The 20,288-nt window shown below is 41.9% G+C and overlaps 1 long non-coding RNA gene across 1 annotated transcript; it reads left to right on the top strand.

The window, feature by feature from the left end:
* Positions 1–6: 6 nt before the first annotated feature.
* On the top strand, positions 7–16,942 carry LOC135205235 (uncharacterized). Its single transcript, XR_010312503.1, has 3 exons — positions 7–147; positions 14,197–14,506; positions 16,049–16,942. It is a non-coding gene; the product is annotated as an uncharacterized LOC135205235 (long non-coding RNA).
* The last annotated feature ends 3,346 nt before the right edge of the window (positions 16,943–20,288 follow it).

Below are 20,288 nucleotides of genomic sequence, written 5' to 3'. Positions count from 1 at the left end.
TTCCACGTAGTGCCAAGCTCCCAAGAAGAAGTCATACCATTAGTCACGGAATCCTTTTGAATCAATCTATGCATCATTTGAAAAGGGCATCGATCCCAGCACTGTGGAGCCTCCTAGCAAGTTTTTACCATCTTCTCCTAACACTGAGTAAGTACCTCTGTGAGTTGTATATATATACTTTTATGCTGGGGTCATTGGAATGGGCAATCCAGTGCTTATCTAGCTTAAGGTCAAGAAACAGGAGAAAATGGAGGCCAAAGGAGAATGAGCTTTCTTTTTGGACAGTGAAAAGTTGTTAGAAAATGGAAGTAGGACAAGAAGTCTGTTGTTACTATAGTGTTCCCCCTGTATTCGCAGGGGTTGCATACAAGAACCACCCCTCCCCACGAATAGTTGAAAGCCCTATAAAAAATGCTTAACACTGCCTATCTTGTTTGGTAAAACTTAAGTAAAACCCTGGTTTTTTAAATAGTTTTACAGTGGATCCCCATATTCTCGTTCTCTGGATTCATGGACTCACTCATTCGTGGATTTCTCCCTGGAACATTTCCCTACATTATTTGCGGAAAATTCGCCTATTCGCGTTATTTTTTTTCTAGGAGAAATGTCCACAAATTCTTTTTTTTTTTCCCGTCATAAAATGTACTTTTTGTGATACAGCTATTAAAAAAGTAAAAATGTTTAGTGGGTTTTTCTTGAGTTTTAACTAACAAAATTGGAGGTTTTAAGTATTTTTCATAGGGGTTCCAACTATTCACAGGGGATGCATACCAGACCCCCAATGAATACGGGGTGACCACTGTATCACAGAAAGTGCATTTTAGGATGAAATTGGTAACAAAAACATGAATTTGTGGATAGTTCTCGTAGAAAAGTACTGTGTATAGGTGAATTTTTAATGCACCCAAAGCATTAAAAGTAGTTTTTCTTAGGAGCTTTGACGATGTTCCGGCTTATGACGAGGTTTGGTGTACAACGCGTCTCAAAAACGGAACCCCCGCTGTAACCCGGCAACTGCCTGTATATGTTGCAGAGAGAAAGCCGAGAATACGGGGGTTCAATGTAGTATATGTACTGGTATGGTACCTACGATCTTAACTAAAAAATTACTTTGGCATTTTGATATTTTACATGGCATTCTTATTAACCCTCTTACGCCGAAGCGGTAAAAAAAAAATTGTCTCCTGTGTGCCGGAGGTGTTTCAGAGTGAGCGCGGAAGCGGAAAAAATATTTTTTTCAAAAAATTACAGCACGCTTAGTTTTCAAGATTAAGAGTTCATTTTTGGCTCCTTTTTTTCATTGGCTGAAGTTTAGTATGCAACCATCAGAAATGAAAGAAATTATCATTATCATATATAAATAATGCGATATACGATAGCGCCAAAACGAAATTTCATATATAATTGTATTCAAATCGTGCTGTGCGCAAAACGGTTAAAGGTAACAAGTTACTTTTTTTTTTTGTAATGTACACTAAATTGCGATCATTTTGGTATATAACACATTGTAAAACGATAAAAGCAACACAGAGAATATATTATCACAAAATAATGCATAAATTCGTAACGCGCGGACATAAACAAATATTTTTTTCAAAAATTCACCATAAATCTAAATATTGTCCTAGAGACTTCCAATTTCTTTCAAAATGAAGACAAATGATTGAATATTACTATACTGTAAGAGTATTAGCTTACAATTGCAGTTTTCAACCATATCTGACGAGTTAAAGTTGACCGAATGTAGAATTTTTTATATATATATTTTTTTATATGCAATTATTTGGAAATAAGAAAAGCTACAACCTTCAAATATTTTTTGTTTTATTCTACATGAAATTGCGCACATTTTCATATATAAAACTCTATGGAATGCCTAATATGAAATGGAGCAAATATTCTGAGAATGGGATGTACGCATTTCGGAGATTTGTGGCGGAGAATCCGCACGCGGAGGTAAGGAAAGATTTTTTTTTAAATTCACCATAAATCTAAATATTTTGCTAGAGACTTCGAATTTGTTTCAAGATGAAGATGAATGACTGAATATTACTAGACTTTAAGAGTTTTAGCTTACAATTGCGTTTTCCGACCATTTCGGTAGAGTCAAAGTTGACCGAACGTGGTTTTTTTCTATTTATCGTGATTATATGCAAATATTTCAAAAATGAGAAAAGCTACAACCTTCAATTATTTTTTGTTGTATTCTACATGAAATTGCGCACATTTTCATATATAAAACTTTATGTAACAGCTAATTTAAAATGGTGCAAACATTACCACAATCGCACGTATGATTTTTTCGGAAGAGTTACCGCGTGGACGTAAAGAAAATGTTATTTTTTTCATAAATTCACCATAAATCGAAATATTGTGCTAGAGACTTCCAATTTGTTGCAAATTAAGGTAAATGCTTGAATATTACTAGAATATAGCGTTTTAGCTTACAATTGCGTTTTTTTCGACCATTTCGGTAGAGTCAAAAGTTGACCGAAGGTTGAAAATTTTGGCAATTATCGTTATTTATATGAAAATATCTCAAAACTGATAAAAGCTACAACCATGTGTTGTTTTTAGTTGTATTGTGCATGAAATTGCGCACATTTCCATATATAAAACTTTATATAACGGCTAATTTTAAAATGGTGCAAACATTACCACAATCGCATTTATGATTTTTTTCGGAAGAGTTACCGCGCAGACGTAAGGAAAAAGTTTTTCCATAAATTCACCATAAATCGAAATATCGTGCTAGAGACTTCCAATTAGTTGCAAAATTAAGGTAAATGATTAAATATTACTAAAATATAAGAGTTTTAGCTTACAATTGCGTTTTTCGACCATTTCGGTAGAGTCAAAGTTGACCGAAGGTTGAAATTTTGGCAATTATCGTTATTTGTATGAAAATATCTCAAAACTGATAAAAGCTACAATCATGAGTATTTTATTGTTGTATTCTACATAAAAATGCGCACATTTTCATATATAATACTTCATGTAACGGCTAATTTACAATGGTACAAAAATTATGTCAAAGTGACGAAATAATTTCGAGATGTGTCACAGATACTTTTAGTGCGGCAAGAAAGAAATTCGCGCCTGCCGCCTGCGTAACGATTGTAAAACAAAACAACACCTTGATCCGTTAACTCCCAGCATCCCCCAAGGCGCATGATTCAAAAGTTTTAGGCTGGTAGGCCTATAAGTATTTTTCCGCGAATTTTAAAAAAAACTTTTGTAAGTCGACGTAAAATACGTCCAGTCGGCACACGGGAGACAAAAAATGTCGACGTAAAATACGTCCAGTCGGCGTAAGAGGGTTAAATGGTTTCAAACAGTTTATTTATATCAACAAGATTGCTGTTGAGTATTCTGAACATACAGTGGTACCTTGTTTTTTTTACCGAAATTTTTGAAGAAATTTTGTGTTGTCAAACTCATACCTCGACCTGACCAATTGTCTTGTTTATACTTGTACTCAACGGCCTACTGCATCCTACAAGAATAACTGTATTAAATTTTTTTCTATGTGCATCTTACCCAGTAATTAATTAAATAGTTATAGTTTCTAACTAAAGGGCAGCTACGATTTGAAATTCGCAATACAAATTTTTTTTTTTTTTTTTTTTTTTTTTTTTATTGTATAGGAATATCCCCACCCACTATCGGGGGAAGAGAGGAACAACTCGGCACAAACCCATCAATTTTTCTGTTTTTTGACTTGAGAATTTTTCCGACATTGACGATGTCTGACACTGGATTATCATCAACTCGTTATTGCAGTAGAGGCTGCAATACGAGATTGACTTCCTTAAAATATGACTCTCTCACAATTTGTACCTTATGCAGGGGTCAAATTTGTTCACCATCGTTATCATGTGAGGAATATATAGATTGGGAAATTAAACAATGAAAAGTTTTGTCTTCTCACTTAAATAAGCTAGAAAGGGATAGGAAGAGAAAGGCTAATCTTAGACATGACAAGACAAATGCCAGTCAGGATAGTAGTTTTGTTCTACTGTCTCTGTGCCTGTGATGTCTCTTCTATTCCTTCCCCAATCGTAACACCACAACCATTACCTTGGTCCCACATTAATGCCCCCGATGCATTGCCGATAGAGTCAAAGTTAGAGTCGAAATTCGACCATAAGTTTTGTATTATTTTAGAGTCTCTGGCTCAGTTAGATTCTTCATTTAAAGCCCTAATGGAGAAGGTAAGTAATCAAGATGGTGATAGTGCAAGTGAAATTTTAGTGGAGGAGCTGGCTATCCATCCCACTGATTCTCCTTGGCAAAGGTCTCTGGCACACTCCTGAACCTGGGAGAAGCCATACCGGAAGCCCAAGGAAGGTCACTGGGGCCTGCCCACAGGTAGTCGGCCCCTCAGACACACCTATTGCATCCCAAGGTGTCTCAGACAGCCTTTGGAAAGGCATCTTTAACCCTTAAACGCCGAGCCGGTATTTCCGAAAGTGTCTCCTGTATGCCGGTGGTGTTCGCGAGTGAGCGCCGAAGCGGAAAAAAGGTTTTTTAAAAAAATCACAGCACGCTTAATTTTCAAGATTAAGAGTTCATTTTTGGCTCCTTTTTTTTTTTTGTCATTGCCTGAAGTTTAGTATGCAACCATCAGAAATGTAAAAAAATATCATTATCATATATAAATATTGGAATACATGACAGCGAGAAAAAAAATTTAATATATAATTGTATACAAATCGCGCTGTGAGCAAAACAGTTAAAGCTAATGAGTTAATTATTTTTTAATTATATTGTACACTAAATTGCAATTATTTTGGTATATAACAAATTGTAAAACGATCAAAGCAACACAGAAAATATTATCACAATATGATGCATGAATTTGTAACGCGCGGACATAATAAAAAAAGTTTTTAAAAAATTCACCATAAATCGAAATATTGTGCTGGAAACTTCTAGTTTGTTGCAAAATGAAGGTAATTGATTGAATATTACTCGACTGTAAGTGTTGTAGCGTATAATTGCAGTTTTCGACCATTTTGTTCAAGTTAAAGTTGACTGAAGGTCAAATTTTTTCTATTTATCGTTATTTTTATGAAAATATTTCAAAACTGATAAAAGCTACAACCATGGGTTGTTTTGTTGTTGTATTCTACATGAAATTGCGCACATTTTCATATATAAAACTTTATGTAACGGCTAATTTAAAATGGTGCAAACATTACAACAATCGGACGAAAAAATTTATGATATTTTCGGAAGTTACCGCGCGGACGTAAGGAAAAAGTTTTTTTCATAAATTCACCATAAATCGAAATTTGTTCCGGTACAATATACAAACCTTTCGGTCCTTTTACAATAGGAAGGTAACTAGTGGCAGCTGGACGGTCGTAAGCTTCGAACAAGGGAGTTCGGTAGTTAACTGCTTGTCCGACAGTGCGCGCTGCGCGACTGGGAGGTGAAGAATCACTTTTGCTTTCGGCCGTGTGTGTGGAGGACGTGTTCGTCATCGCTCTCTTCACGCTTCATCGTTGTATGCTTTGCTTTTGTTGTGAAATTTTCAACTTGGTTTGTCAGTGTTTGAAGTGAATTGTAAGTACGTACTATCTTTTTTTATCTTTTATTACATTGATTTTATGGATCATTGGACATGGAGCTATCCCCGCACCCCCCCATCAATCGTAGATGTACCCGGGGGTGGAGGGCCGCAAGTGTGGGGTCTTCCGCTCTTTCCGAAGATTGAAAGTGAAAATCGTAAGTGCAGTGTTCTTTTTTATTTTCATTTATTTTCATTCCCTTTGCGCTCGGTGCCGAGGGCGCGAATGCTCTCTGGCCGAGCCGTGTAACATTTTCTTTGGTCGGAGGTGCAGTGGGTGTTGTACAAGGGCGGGAAGAAACGAAGGCCTGCCAAGGAGTTGTCGGTAAGCTCTCCCGCGACTCCCTTGGTAACCGATACTTTTGTCTTCTTTCCTGCCCCCCCCCCAGCTCAGCTCCCCACATATGGCACCTTTCCCTTCGGGGGGGGGGGGGTGGTTTCAGGGTCCTTCTTCTTCGCCCGATCCGTCGAGTGTAGAGGAGGGGCTCTTACCCAACCTAATCTATATTGTGCATTGTATTCGTGGTGACCACCACTACCACCACGATCTCGACTCCAGGGTATGCTGCCCCTCCTCACCTGGTTTACACCCCTCATGTGATGTCGATAACGCCTATGGCCACCGTGCAGGGCCCAATCGCTGCCGTGCTGAGGAGGGGCGTCTCCCCCTCCAGGTTCTTTGTGTTGCTAGCCCCGGTCTTCCGTTGCCGGAAGAGCTCGCCCCTGGACCTGCCACCGGTACCCAGGATGTTGATGGCTGCTGCCCCATCTCCTGGAGTACCTGCCCTGTCTGCCGTACCTGCTGCTGCTGCTGTTCCCGCACCTGCCGATGACGTTCCAGCCCGCGGTGTTGCTGCCCCAGACGCTGGTCCTTCCGGACAGGTGCAGCCGGGCCCTGTTGCTTCGGCAACAGCAGCCCCGGCTCCATCCTGGATGGAGGACTTGACGTCTGTCCTGAGGGAGCTGACGAAGAAGAAGAAGAAGAGGAAGGTGTCGTCGTCGTCGTCTTCTTCGTCGCCTGCTGCCGCCTCTTCCCCTTCGACTCCCAAGGCTTCCAAGCCAAGGAAGAAGGCTGCCTCCTCCCCTCCTAAGAAGGCTCCTTAGGGAACTTATCAGGGCCCGTCCCACTCCGGTGGGACGGGGGATCCTTCCACTGGTCCTCCTGCTCCTTCGGGAGGAGGGCCCGTCTCTCCTTCCGCAAGGAAGAAGAAGACGGTGACCAGAGGGGTACCGGCTAACACCGGTACATCCTCGCCTGGTGCTAGAGGCTCTGCCACTACACCAGGTTCCGGCTTGGCCTCTCGTCCGGGAGAGGTACCGAGTGTACGGTCACCCACGGGTGGCCGTGCAGCCAAGACCCAGACGCCAGAGCTCGCTCGGCTCCAGGATCAAGGCACGGAGCGGAAGGCTGGCGAGAGCCGCTCAGGTGACTCGCTAGACCAGCGATCGCTCTCGTAGCGACCAGCTGGTTACGAGGGTTGCCGTTACAGTCCTAGACCAACCACGGGCGGAGGCTGGTAAGAGGTCCGCTCAATCACAGGAACCAGCCGTGGGTGGTACCAGCGGTTCGACGTGCCATGAGAACGGGCACCGGTCCCATCGCGACAGTGGTCTCTGCAGGTCCCCTGACCGCCGCTTCCACCGGGATGGGACGGATAGGGGGACCAGCAGCAGCTCCCCTGACGCACGGGACCGGGGTCGCTGTTCTCGGTCCAGCCGCTCGCCCCAGGGGAGCGGCACGACCAGGCCTGCAGCTCGATCGCCACCATTGGCGATCGCCTGCAGCCCCCCAAGCACCAGTTCTGCCGGCGAGCGATGGAGGAGTGTCAGGTCTTCCTCTCCTGTTCCTCCAACTTCCTCGGGTTACACCGGGAAGGGCGAGATAACAAGGAGTGATCGTGAGGGGCGCGCCCCCCCACGATCCCGCCACGACGCCCTACATGCCAGGCACGGTCCTCAGATCGACCAGGTCATAGGCGCAAGTGGCAGGAGGAGACCGGGAGGGGTCTGCCGCTGTTCCTCCCTCTGAAGGAGGAGGGTCTCGGGAATTGCTCTTGCTGGAGGGGCTTGATGGTCCTACTCCTCAAGATGCGGTCACTCCTGAGATCCAGAGGAATTTTGCTGAGGTCATTGTGCTGATTCATCAGCACAACGACCTCGGGGAATGATCGCCAGCCGCTGGTCCAGACCAGCAACTCGACATAAGACCGACGCTCCGTTCCTTGGTCCAGCTTTTCTCCAAGAAGCCGCTGGTCCAGACCTGCAGCTCGATCGCCACCGTCGGTTGGCGATCACCTGCAGTCCTCCCAGCCGGTGGCGATCACCTGCAGTCCTCCCAGCCGGTGGCGATCACCTGCAGTCCTCCCAGCCTACTAGCATGCTAGTAGGAAGCGTAGGAGCATCAGGTCTCCCTCACCTGTCCCTTCAACCTCCTTAGGCACCGAGAGGAACGAGGCAAACAGGAGTGACCATGAGGGTGGGGGGGCTGGCAAGGACAAATGACACTTCCCAGACTCTTGGAGGGACCATCACTGCTGTTCACGTGATGGTCCGTCTGGACCACGCATTCAAGAGAACAGGGCGCGCTCCCCCTTCGGTCCTCTTGAGAGGTTTTGGCCTCGATGAGGACTGGGACACGTCGGAGGACGGTATTGGCACTCTCCTGTCAGGTGCTCGATCAGCCCCACCCAGACCGACTTTCACAGTGGCGGCAGACGCTTAACGTACAGTACGAGTTCGTAACCCTCCTCGGGAAAACGTTTTCTCCTGACGATACGTTTTCCCAGACTCCAAGAGGCCATCGCCGCAAGGTGATGGTTGCGGTGATGGCTGCTCGTACTCGCTTCTCCAGCTGCTAGTTCCGCTGGGAGGGCGAGTGAGTATCCAATTCCTCCCCCATTCCCTCTCTCCTTACGGCTACGAGGGAAAGGGGAGGGATCCTGCAGAGAGATCTCTGTAGGATTCCACGTTGGGGACTGCGTTCCTGGGGGGGACCCTCGGGTCCTACCGGACGTAAGTCCCCGTCGTTGAGGAAGGATCCTGCCCCATCCTCGATTTCTACATGAATCAGGAGGACCACCAACCGATGATCATCTGACGAATTCGGTGGGGGTTTTGCCGAGCGCTTAGAATTCTGCGGAATTTCTAGCACTCTCAGAGTGTTCTGGTTTTTTACAATCTGCAGACACTTGGGCGAAACCACGGTCCAGAGTGGGCTAGACAAGAATCCCCGATAATTATTACTATGATAATCGGGAATCTCGCCGAATGCTCGAATTCCTGGAATTTGTAGCGTTTGGAAGAAGCATGGCTGCTGAAGGAAGAATATCTCACAGTGGGCGACCAACCCTGGGATAGAGAAGAACGGACGGGAACATCCAGTTTAGCTTGAACTATCGTCTTCGGTATTCTGTTATCACCATTGAAGCTTTCCTTCGGGGAAGACTTCTCCTTCACTCTCTTGATTAGAGAATGAAGGGTGTTGGCTTCCAATCCTTCTTCTCATTCCTCAAATGGAAAAGAATTTAGGATGGAGGTCTTTGTACAGGAACCTACAAATATACTACATATATTACCCTCGCGACATGATTCTGTTAATCAGTTGAATTGTCCGGGGTGTAGGCACATACCGTAGTTAACTCTACGGATTGTGACCGAGACGAATAGTATCTTAATTGAACTGCAACTCGGGACTGCCTGCAACCTCCCAGGAGTTACCAGTTTCGATTTTGAGATACTTATGGTATTGTTATGACAACACCACCTCAGCTTTTGTATTTACCAAAATCCGTTTCATTTAAATACAATTGCTCGAGCGTATTTTTATACGCTCTATGGTTCTAGCCGAATGCATTCCTTCTTGGAATGGATTACCTGGCAACTCAGGATGACGAGTGAGCGAGAGCTAACTGTGTATTGGACTGCCGACACAGCCCAGTACCAGCTGGCTCTCCGAGATGCACGGTCGGGTTATGTCTCTCTCCCCTACAATGATTGACTACCGAACCATATCTCTTTCCGACAATCACAGACTTAGGTCTCTGATTGACAGGGATTCTCGCATACATGAATGACCATCTCTACTGCATCGCCTTGGAGCATTGCGAGAATTTTCAAACGGAGATATCTCTTGGACTCTATCTTCTTTCTGTTTACCGCATGGTAACAGAAGTCTGTAGCCTAGTCTCCCGCTGCATCGCACCCCTGCGATAATGGGGAATGATTTCTTCAGACATCTGAGTTTGTCTTCTAAAAATATCTCTTATTCATAGGTGTGCAATTGTTCATTGTTCACCCTGAATTACAGATGTATAAGGGAAGACATCGCCTGCTCCCCGCCCTGCCAGCTCTACTTCCAAGTATGTATTGTCCTTCCTGGATAACCTGAAGAAGAAGATGATCAGCCCATGAGAAGCAGTTCTTCAGGCAGTACTTCCCTGTATTTTCATTACTGAAAAGCGCCCTGCTTTCATTGCAACTACGACTTCTCACTGTTTTCAGTCCTTTGTAAGCACAGGTTCAGAATCTTGAGAATTCTTCTCTCGATGAGAATTCTGTCTTGCCATAAGGGACCTCGGTCTCTAGAAGGCAATTGACTTTCGCCTGTTAGGCACATGCCTTAAGAGAATCATCATCCAGCCGTTCCGGCAATCGGTGGCAAACAAATAGATGATTTGTATGGTCTCTCGGCATAACCCTTTAAAGGCGAAGGTCACGTGACTTGCTCGGATGCTTGGACAACTTGCCTCCCACTACCGAACGCAGTCAGTCAGCAGCTGTCATAGCGCCCGAGTCGGTTACGGATACGCTGTGGACTTAGTTCGGTTATTCCAGATCAGTCATTACTTCATCCTACTAGCCTGTCCCAGTACCCATACCATCGACACCCACCATGGGGTGTTGGTGTCCTATCCACTACAAAGATGGAGAGACTTTGCCGCAGGGGGATACGAGACCGCCAGAGACTTCGCTGCAATGGGATACGAGAATGCGAGACACTTCGCTGCAGACGGATAGACCAGTATGGGTACTGGACATCACCGAAGAGGGAACTGCATGGCTTTTCGTGCGAAGTCAAGCATCCAGGGGATGGGGATCTGTGATGCTCGATTTTCATACTGAACTTCATAGCAAAGACTCAGAATCCTTCGGTCCCTGCCGATCGGTTTTTGTTTTTCACAATCCCCTCCCTAATGGACTTCACCACCTTCGATGCAAAGGAGATGCTGCTTTGTCCTGTGAGGGCGCGACGGCGCTATCCGAAGAAACTTGACACCTCAGGTCTGGGTGTTGACACATCTTCGTTAGCACCGGGATGACCAAGAAGAAGTTACAGGAACACTCTTTCTTGCTGGCTGCGTGAGGTGATCAGGAGGGCGTACGAAGCTGATGGTAGCGACGACATCCGTACCCTTCGTCCGAGAGCCCACGAAGTCAAGAGATATTGGTCCTTCCTTTGCGTTCCGCAAGAACTTCTCTGTGGCGCAGGTACTGAAGGCAGGGGTCTGGGCCAACCAGACCACCTTCACCTCCTTCTACCTTCGGGATATTGCCCACAGGTCCTTGGATACTTTTTCCTTGGGACCCGTGGTGGCTGCTCAACACGTCGTGTAGCTAACCCAGCCCCTAGCAAGCAGAACTGCATCGATTCCTGGTGTGACTGTAGAATGGATGAGTGAAGAGAGTGTGACTGGCTCCTCTTCCCCATCTTTTTCTCCCCTCTACCTGTGGGCAGAAGGATACGATCGTCACCCTGCTGGAAGGATGAGATGCAGGTAAGCTACTCGACCGAGCCCCATCCTATCCCTTTCATTAGGGATAGGTGTGAATATCCACCACTTCCCCCATCAAGGGGGGGGGGGAAGTGGAAGCCAACAAGAGACAAACCCATAACTGTATGTTGCCTCTTGCAACAGGAACAAGTTCTTGCTTGCTATTTTTAAGAGATACGCTTGCCTCTCTTATTACTTGGGTCCAGAGGTCTGACCATTGAGTCCTATGAGATCGTGAGGAACTCCGTCGCAGAGGGCTACGTCACCTGTATGCTTTCTCAGAGAGCACACAGTGCCAATGGCTTGGTACTTTTGTCACATTCTGAAGAATATGTCGGACTGGAAGATAGATGTAGTCTCATTAGAGCCACGTCTTTCTTCCTTCGGATCTTTGCCCATAGGTTCTTAGAACTCATTTTCCCTTGGACCTATGGTGGATGCTCAACAAGTTGTTTGCCTACCTGGCTCCTTCAAGTGGACAAGTTGCATCTTACCTATGGTGCTGTAAACTCCGCACAAACAATGTCAGAGAATAGTTATATAGTTAAGGGTGACATACTTAAAGAGTCACAGTAAGTCCTATTGTCTTGGTAGGATAATGTAGAATAGCATTGTAAGTATGCATGCTTAATAGTCTGACAGTAACAGAAGTTAAGGATATCATAGTTCGTAGTCTTCGACTCTTAATATTCTTCCCATCCTTCTTTCAGATGAGTTACGGCTCCTCACTCATTTTGAAAAGGACCAGAAGTCCAACTCTTGATCTTGCATCTCCTTTACGCTGATCAATTTGTCAGAGGCGGGGCTCTCCTCCTCACTTTTATGATCAGGAGGAATATCCCAGGCGTGCTGAACTCCAGTCAGTTCTAGAGACTCACTCAGATTCCTCCCACCAATAAGTGAGTCTTCCTAGCGTAAAGGACCAGGGGTTTGTGTATCGTGTTGGAACAAATCACAGTTTTTAAAGTGAATTGTATTTTTCATAACTATACAAACCTGAGGTCCTTTACATAAATGCCCAACTCATGCCACCCCTCAATCTGAAACCTTGAGCCGAAAGGCAAAGGGGATTGTTTACATTTGGGCAAGACCAGCCTACCGGATGATAGTTACTGCCTAACCACCTCGTTCAAGAGTATTAAAAGCTGTATTCCGGCTTTGCCATAAAGTAATTCCTAATGTTGAGGACCTCAGGTTTGTATAGTTAAGAAAAATATAATTTACTTTATAAAAAATTTATATTTAAGATATATTAACCCTTAAACGCCGACTGACGTATTTTACGTCGACATTTTTTGTCTCTTGGGTGCCGACTGGACGTATTTTACGTCGACATTTTTTGTCTCTCGGGTGCCGACTGGACGTATTTTACGTCGACATACAAAAGTTTTTTTTTAAAATTTGCGGAAAAATACTTTTAGGCCTACCAGCCGAAAACTCTTGAATCACACGCCTTGGAGGATGCTGGGAGTTCATGGATCAAGGTGTTGTTTTGTTTACAATCGTTACGCAGGCGCGCAAGCGCGAATTTCTTTCGTGCCGCACTAAAAAGTATCTGTGACACATCTCGGAAATTATTTCGTCACTTTGACATAATTTTTGTACCATTTTAAATTAGCCGTTACATGGAGTATTATATATGAAAATGTACGCATTTTTATGTAGAATACAACAAAAAAAATACTCATGATTGTAGCTTTTATCAGTTTTGAGATATTTTCATATAAATAACGATAAGTGCCAAAATTTCAACCTTCGGTCAACTTTGACTCTACCGAAATGGTCGAAAAACGCAATTGTAAGCTAAAACTCTTACAGTCTAGTAATATTCAGTCATTTATCTTCATCTTGAAACAAATTCGAAGTCTCTAGCACAATATTTAGATTTATGGTGAATTAAAAAAAAAAAAACTTTCCTTCCCTCCGCGCGCGGATTCTCCGCCACAAATCTCCGAAATGCGTACATCCCATTCTCGGAATATTTGCTCCATTTCATATTAGGCATTTCATAGAGTTTTATATATGAAAATGTGGGCAATTTTATGTAGAATTAAACTGAAAATATTTGAAGGTTGTAGCTTTTCTAATTTCCGAAATAATTGCATATAAAAAAAATATAAAAAAATTCGAAATTCGGTCAACTTTAACTCGTCAGATATGGTCGAAAACTGCAATTGTAAGCAAATACTCTTACAGTATAGTAATATTCAATCATTTGTTTTCATTTTGAAAGAAATTGGAAGTCTCTAGGACAATATTTAGATTTATGGTGAATTTTTGAAAAAAATATTAGTTCACGTCCGCACGTTACGAATTCATGCATTATTTTGTGATAATATTTTCTCTGTGTTGCTTTTATCGTTTTACAATGTGTTATATACCAAAATGATCGCAATTTACTGTACATTACAACGAAAAAAAAATTACTTGTTACCTTTAACCGTTTTGTGCACAGCGCGATTTGAATTCAATTACGTATATATGAAATTTTCCGCTTCCGCGCTCGCTACGAAACATCTCCGGCACACGGGAGACGATTTTTATTTTGCCGCTTCGGCGTTTAAGGGTTAATCTTTATCGTTTTATATATGGGGATTTATATGATTATTCAGAATGTGTGAGAAATGAGGAACATTACAACTGAATAGAGGACGCAATCCAACTATGTTATAAGTACAGTAGTAAATTTTTAGATTAATTTGTAACTGTATGAATTATGAAGGGCAAAATTACAATATCAGAATATAATTTTTTACTAAGTTCAAGGAAGTCAGTGTTGGGGATTTTTAGACATGTCCGAGATTTTATCTTAATCTTCACATTTACTGATGTACTGATGTTATATTTCAGCCATTGCGATGATACATCTGAAGAGGAAGAAGAGAGCTGTGCAAGAATATTTAGTCTGTTAATATTTTCACTCACTCGTGAACTTCTTGGTGAAATATATACCTTGCAGCGTACGCCAGCCCCACCTCGCTGGATAAAACAGTCTTTACCACATTCTCCTCTACTGATGATTGCTTATACTAAATCAAAGGGAACTCTGATGAATCATGTGATTGATAATGTCAGATGTTTATTTGGATGGAAGATCCCAGTGGGAAAGGAGTCACTTATGCTTCGATGGGCAAGAAAGCACAGAGATCTTGTTGATCAGGTGAGAATTTAATTTAATATAATTTATTATTTATTTTTTTTTTTTGGAGGGGGTGGAGCTCTATTTTTTGCTTTAGCTTATACAGCAAATTTAATTTCTCTCTCTCTCACCAAGGCGAGAACTGCTCAAAGTGTTATGTTTATGTTATACTCAGTAGATATGTATTATATTACTAAAGGTTCTTTAAAGTGGCCTATCAGCCCAGTTACATTGCTTTTACTTGTTACTCTTCATATGTTCTCTTTGATTTACCCTCCCAGCTGTCCAGCTTCTTTAACTTTGTTTTGCACAAATGTTCATTTCTCAATTGAGACTGAATCCTTCAGGGAAGATGTATGAGTAGAGGTTTGACATTTGGTTTCATTAAACTGTTTTAACAGCTATCTCCACACAGTAAAATGCAGTGTGTAGCTGTATATTTTTTCTATTTCATTACATTAGAATACAGTTAATGAACTTCATGTTTAGACTCGCCTTTGTCCAACCAACAGTTAGCCACTAATAATATAATAGGCAGGATGGAGATAACTTTGGTCTCTCAAGGTGTATAGATAGCATCCCTAAGGCAGGACCTAGCAGTAGATCTAAAGTGGCTAAAAAATTTTTTATTCTTATGAACCAGTTCATCATAGATAACCTTAATCTGTGTGAAATATGTGTAGGCAGTCCCCGGGTTACGACGGATTCGGCTTATGACGTTCCGAGGTTAAGGCGCTTTTCAATTATATTCATCAGAAATTATTTCCAGGGTTACGACACCTGTTCCAGGGTTACGACGCCTACAACGCTGATCTAGCAGAAGAAATATGACACCAAAAATGCAAAATAATCAATATTTGAAGGTTTTTTTTTTTTTAAGAAAAAATGCAATAAAAATGCAGTTAACATAGTTTTCAATGCACCCAAGGCATTAAAAGTAAGTTTTTCTTAGGATTTTTGACGATATTTCGGCTTACGACGCGTCTCAAGAACGGAACCCCTGTCATAACCCGGGGACTGCCTGTATTCAGGAGTAAAAAACGGTGATAAATGCAGTCCCCGGTTATCGATGGGGGTTCCTTTCTCGGCAGGGTGCTGGTAAGCGAAAACTGCCATTAACCAAAACTAGTGATTTATGGTTCTGAGTTTCAGTTTATGGCATCTCTGGCAGGTATGTTATGGTGCCATAACTCTATTACAGTCCCCAGTTACGACGGGGTTTCCGTTCTTGAGACGCGTCGTAAGCCGGAACATTGTCAAAAATCCTAAGAAAACCTTACTTTTAAAAACTATGTAAACTGCATTCTTAGTGCATTTTTCATCCCAATAACCTTTAAGTATTCATTATTTTTCATTTTTGGTGTCATATTTCTTCTGCCAGTTCAGCGTTGTAACCCTGGAAATAATTTCTGATGAATATAATTCAAAAGCGTCTCGACCTCGGAACGTCGTAAGCCGAGCCCGTCGTAACCCGGGGAGACTGCCTTACTGTAATTTTTGAGTGGTGAACCATTTTGCATATTAATAGTAAGTATTTAATAATTAATGTATTATTTATTGTAGGTGCTGGTGAAAGAGCTGCAGGCAGAGGAAGCGAGCTGGACGTGTTACGACGAGGATGAAGCTTTTGTGAAGTTTCGTGCTGCAGATGAAATCTTCACAAGTCTTTTAGATGAAACTATCTCACTCTTCTCGAAAATCATAGAGAAGAAGATGGCATTTACTTGAGCATGTTGTTGTAAATGTTCAAAAATTTTAGATTGTTGCATCAAACGTCTTGATTACTATAGGCATTCCTCATATGGCTTTTATTTAATAATAAATTATCATAAAATGCATTACAGTACAATACTTATGGTTCGATTTTAGATACTCAAACAAAAATGCCTTTTTTATAAATATACTACAATCATTTTAGTTAACTGCAGAATCATATTTTTATGTGATAGCTTGAATATTAACTTAACTTGTAGGTAGGGCTTCGTTTCATTTCTTTAGTTACTCAAGTCTTTGATAGTGGTCTGTTTATAGAGTGTTATCATAGTCATCCTCATAACTCGTGGTTAAATACAATTTTGATAAAGTCCCATAAATGTGGACACTGCATTTACAACGAATTAGATGCCACTTCTCTTTTATAGCGTCAAGTGGTTTTTTTAACGTTTATAACACCATTTTTTTTTATCATCATGTTTTATCAAACTAGTCAGTTATTCCCACAGTTTTCATCCCATGCACTGCAGTCTGTGATATTTCAAGTGTCAAAATGTGTTGTGATATGTCGTAAGTATAGGTTCTTGTTATTCCTGCACTTATAGGAAGTTTTAATTTTTTTTTATTAATTCAGGGAACACTTTTCCATTTCACTCAGTAATAACAAGGTTAATTATTGGGACTCATTTTAGTACTTAAGTTTTGTGTGTTCAAACCTTTTGTTCAGGGAAAATAAATATTTTGAAAATATATTTTGTTTATTTAAAAGTGTTACATGTTATACCGAGACTTAAAAGGAGTTACAAGGATCAGGATGTCTAAAGACTTGTTAGTCCATCCAAGGGATCAAAGTGTGCTCACTTATCTCTTGGAGCAGGTTTTACTGTTCATTCTCATTCACAGTGTCGTAATTATTTTGTCTAGCTTTCTTTTAAACTCTTCCACACTTGCTGTTTACAACTTCTGGTAGCAGTTTATTCCATGTGCCACATATCTTGTATGTGAAGAAGTTCCTGCAGTGAGATGTTTTGTATCTCTTCAGCTCTAGTTTCCATCCATTATTTCTTGTCTGGTTTTCGTTTAATGTAAATAGGTTAGTGTCTGCTTTTGTTATGCCTCAGTATTTTGATAGTTTCTATTAGTTGTCCTCGCAATCGTCTTGCTTCTAAGACATACATGTTCAGGCTCTGTAGTCGTCTTTGGTAACCTATTTGCCTGGTGGATGGAATTAACTTTGTGGCTCTTGCTTGTGCCCCTTCTTATGTATTTATGTCCTTTCTTAGTGTTGGTGACCAAAACTGCACTGCAAATTAAAGATGATGTGTAGAGCTGCAGCATCATTTCCTTGTTTCTGTATTTGAACTGCCTCTTTATGTATCCCACTAGTTTCTGTGCCTTCTTTTCAGCTTTTATGCACTGTTGTTTGTTCATACAGGGAACAAACCCTCGGTCTTAACAGTAGGATAATCTTCTTGCGCCAGCTGGAAGCCAGTTAAAAACAATCAAGATTGTAAAGCAAGGAATCTGTGCCATCGGGCAACTCATGCATATATGAGGTGGAAGTTGGTCACCAACCAGGCATAAGACCTTGTGACGTGCTAGTCTCTCTTTGACCACCTTTGAGAGTAGTTGCTTTTGCTCTCCTCCCAAGCCAGTTGCTGTGTTTGCCTGTGATTTCTTTTATTTCAATGTGTTTGTTGTGTACTTGTGATTATGAAATCCTCCATTTCTGCAAAGCCTCGTCAGGGTTTTCTGTGCTCCAGGTTTTTGGCTGCTACCATTACAGATCCCCATACGACTTTTTCAAGTCTTTGGTAATAACTCCAAGGTCCTCTATTTGTTCTACACTATTTATATCATTCCCAAGCAGCATGTAGTTGGCATGAAGGTTGTTTGTTCCTATTTGTAACACTTTACACTTGGCATTTGCCATCTTTTTTACCACTCCTATTTTCTTTAGATCATTTCTTAAACTTTCTGCTAACTCTGGTTCTGTTGCATTTACATTTAGTTTGATGTCATGTGCAAATTTGGCTATCCTGCTAGTTAATCCTACATCAATGTAATATAAATAAAAAACAAGAGCGGGCCAAGGACAGAACCCTGAGGAACTCCACTTGTCACATCTGCCCATTCTGATTCTTCACAGTTTATCACGACTCACTGTTTTGTGTTAGTTAGCTAGTCCTCGATCCAATCTGGTGTTTCTAATACAATTCCTAAAGCTCTAACTTTGTCATTAATTTCTTGTGTGGAACTTTGTCAAAGGCCTTTTCAAAATCTAAGTAGTAGAGTATGTCTATTTCTCTACTACTGTGTTGACTGTTTAACAACAGGTTGTTTCTGTCAATTTGATCTGCAATTATGGACTCCAAAACTCAATTTCTCTTGCATGAATCCCACCCGGCCGAGAGATTTGAACTTTAGTTTGTCTATTTTGTTTTTAACGTCTTTTCTGTAAATATTTTGTCAAGTGGTCCTGCCCCTTCATATTTAATAGTTGGTCCAGGATTGAGGTAGTGTCTTCAAAACACTAGTAAAAAACTTATTCAGATTTTTTGAAGTGTGTGTTCACTAGATTTCCTCCATTGTCTTGATTATAAAGTTGATTGTGTTAGGAGGAGAGTCAGGGAAGCCTATTAATAGAGACATGTACAAGGAAAAAAGGAAGGATGCTAAAAGACACAGCAAGGGCAGATGAACATGAGCTGGAGGACTTTGGCATAATAAAGAAGATAATAACTGAAGAGGTCAAAACTGGCAACCAGTAACATGAAAAATGGAAAATCACAGGATCATCCATGCCAAACCACCCACTCATGATGGATCTTCAATGCCAACTGACATGGGAAGACACTGCCCCTCGCTGTTTGTTGAGATATCCCACTACAATAGTGTTGCTCATCAGCACTACTGAATGACCTACCAATCGCTCCTGAAATACACACAATGCTAGTCATGCTACCCGAATTTCCAGAATGACTGCGGCAGGAGACGAAGCACTGGAGAGAGATGAAAATTCCTCCCACAAAGGAAGGGTAGAAACTCTAATAACTTCCACTGCTTTCTAGGCCACGCATGACATTCCGGGCATGGATTCATTATGGTACAAACATTAGAACAACACCTATTGCATGTGGAGTGTGGGTCTGTCGCTGAAGAGGCTGGGAAACCTTGAGTTCCCAGGCACATACATTGGCGAGGCCGAGAAGGAGCAGAAGCAGCCATAATACAAGCACACTTACACACACAGAATCACAAGCGAAAACAGGCAATGAACCGAGTAAAAGTCCTAGAAAGGGTAACCACTGTGGCGTGGTCCTTGACCAGTTTTCACCCGATATACACACACATTGCTAGATCTCACAAGATTCCTGGTTTTTCCTTGTTTTTCATCTGCGATTTAACCGGATCCAGCTTAGCGCTAGAAAATTATCCTATTGTTAAGACCGAAGGTTTGTTCGCGTAATGTCGAGTTGCAGATGTTGTAAGGTCCTTGACTTAAGGTGAGGGATCCGTTTGAGCGCTGCACCGTCAGTTGATTTCTGCTGCAAGTTGGTTTCACCGTCATCAGCGCATTGGTGCCTATTGTTGCCGTTAACATTGTCAGCAGCACTGTAACTTGATGCAACATCAAGTTACTGGACAGTAAAAAACTTAACTGGACTGAAAAAGTGATGCAAGATTGAATCCACCAGAAGTCGGTGACATACTACCAAGTTCAACACTAGTCCAGTGTGCACTAAGGTTATATCTATTAAAAGGCCAATGGTTTGTATGTGTAGAACAAAGATGAACAACTAAATAAGATACCAAAAGAAAGGACAATGACCAAGTAGGAAACATTAGTAATTAGAATTGTTTGTGCAAGTTTAATAATTACTGTTTTATTAGCATTTCACAGCTGACCTCAACTGCCATTTGAGGTTGTTTTCCATGGTCACCACAATCCCTGCAAACTGATTTCCAGTTTTGCCTCTAAATTTAATGAACCATGTCCTGTCGGAACTGACGTTTTGCCTCCTAAGCTTTAGCTGTTAAGCACGTGCCAAGGCTTTCTTACTTAACAGTAGAACAAACTTCCTATTAA

The sequence above is a fragment of the Macrobrachium nipponense genome, chromosome 49 (genome assembly GCF_015104395.2).
Source record: "Macrobrachium nipponense isolate FS-2020 chromosome 49, ASM1510439v2, whole genome shotgun sequence".
NCBI lineage: Eukaryota > Metazoa > Arthropoda > Malacostraca > Decapoda > Palaemonidae > Macrobrachium > Macrobrachium nipponense.
This window is presented reverse-complemented; position numbering and strand designations above follow the sequence as displayed.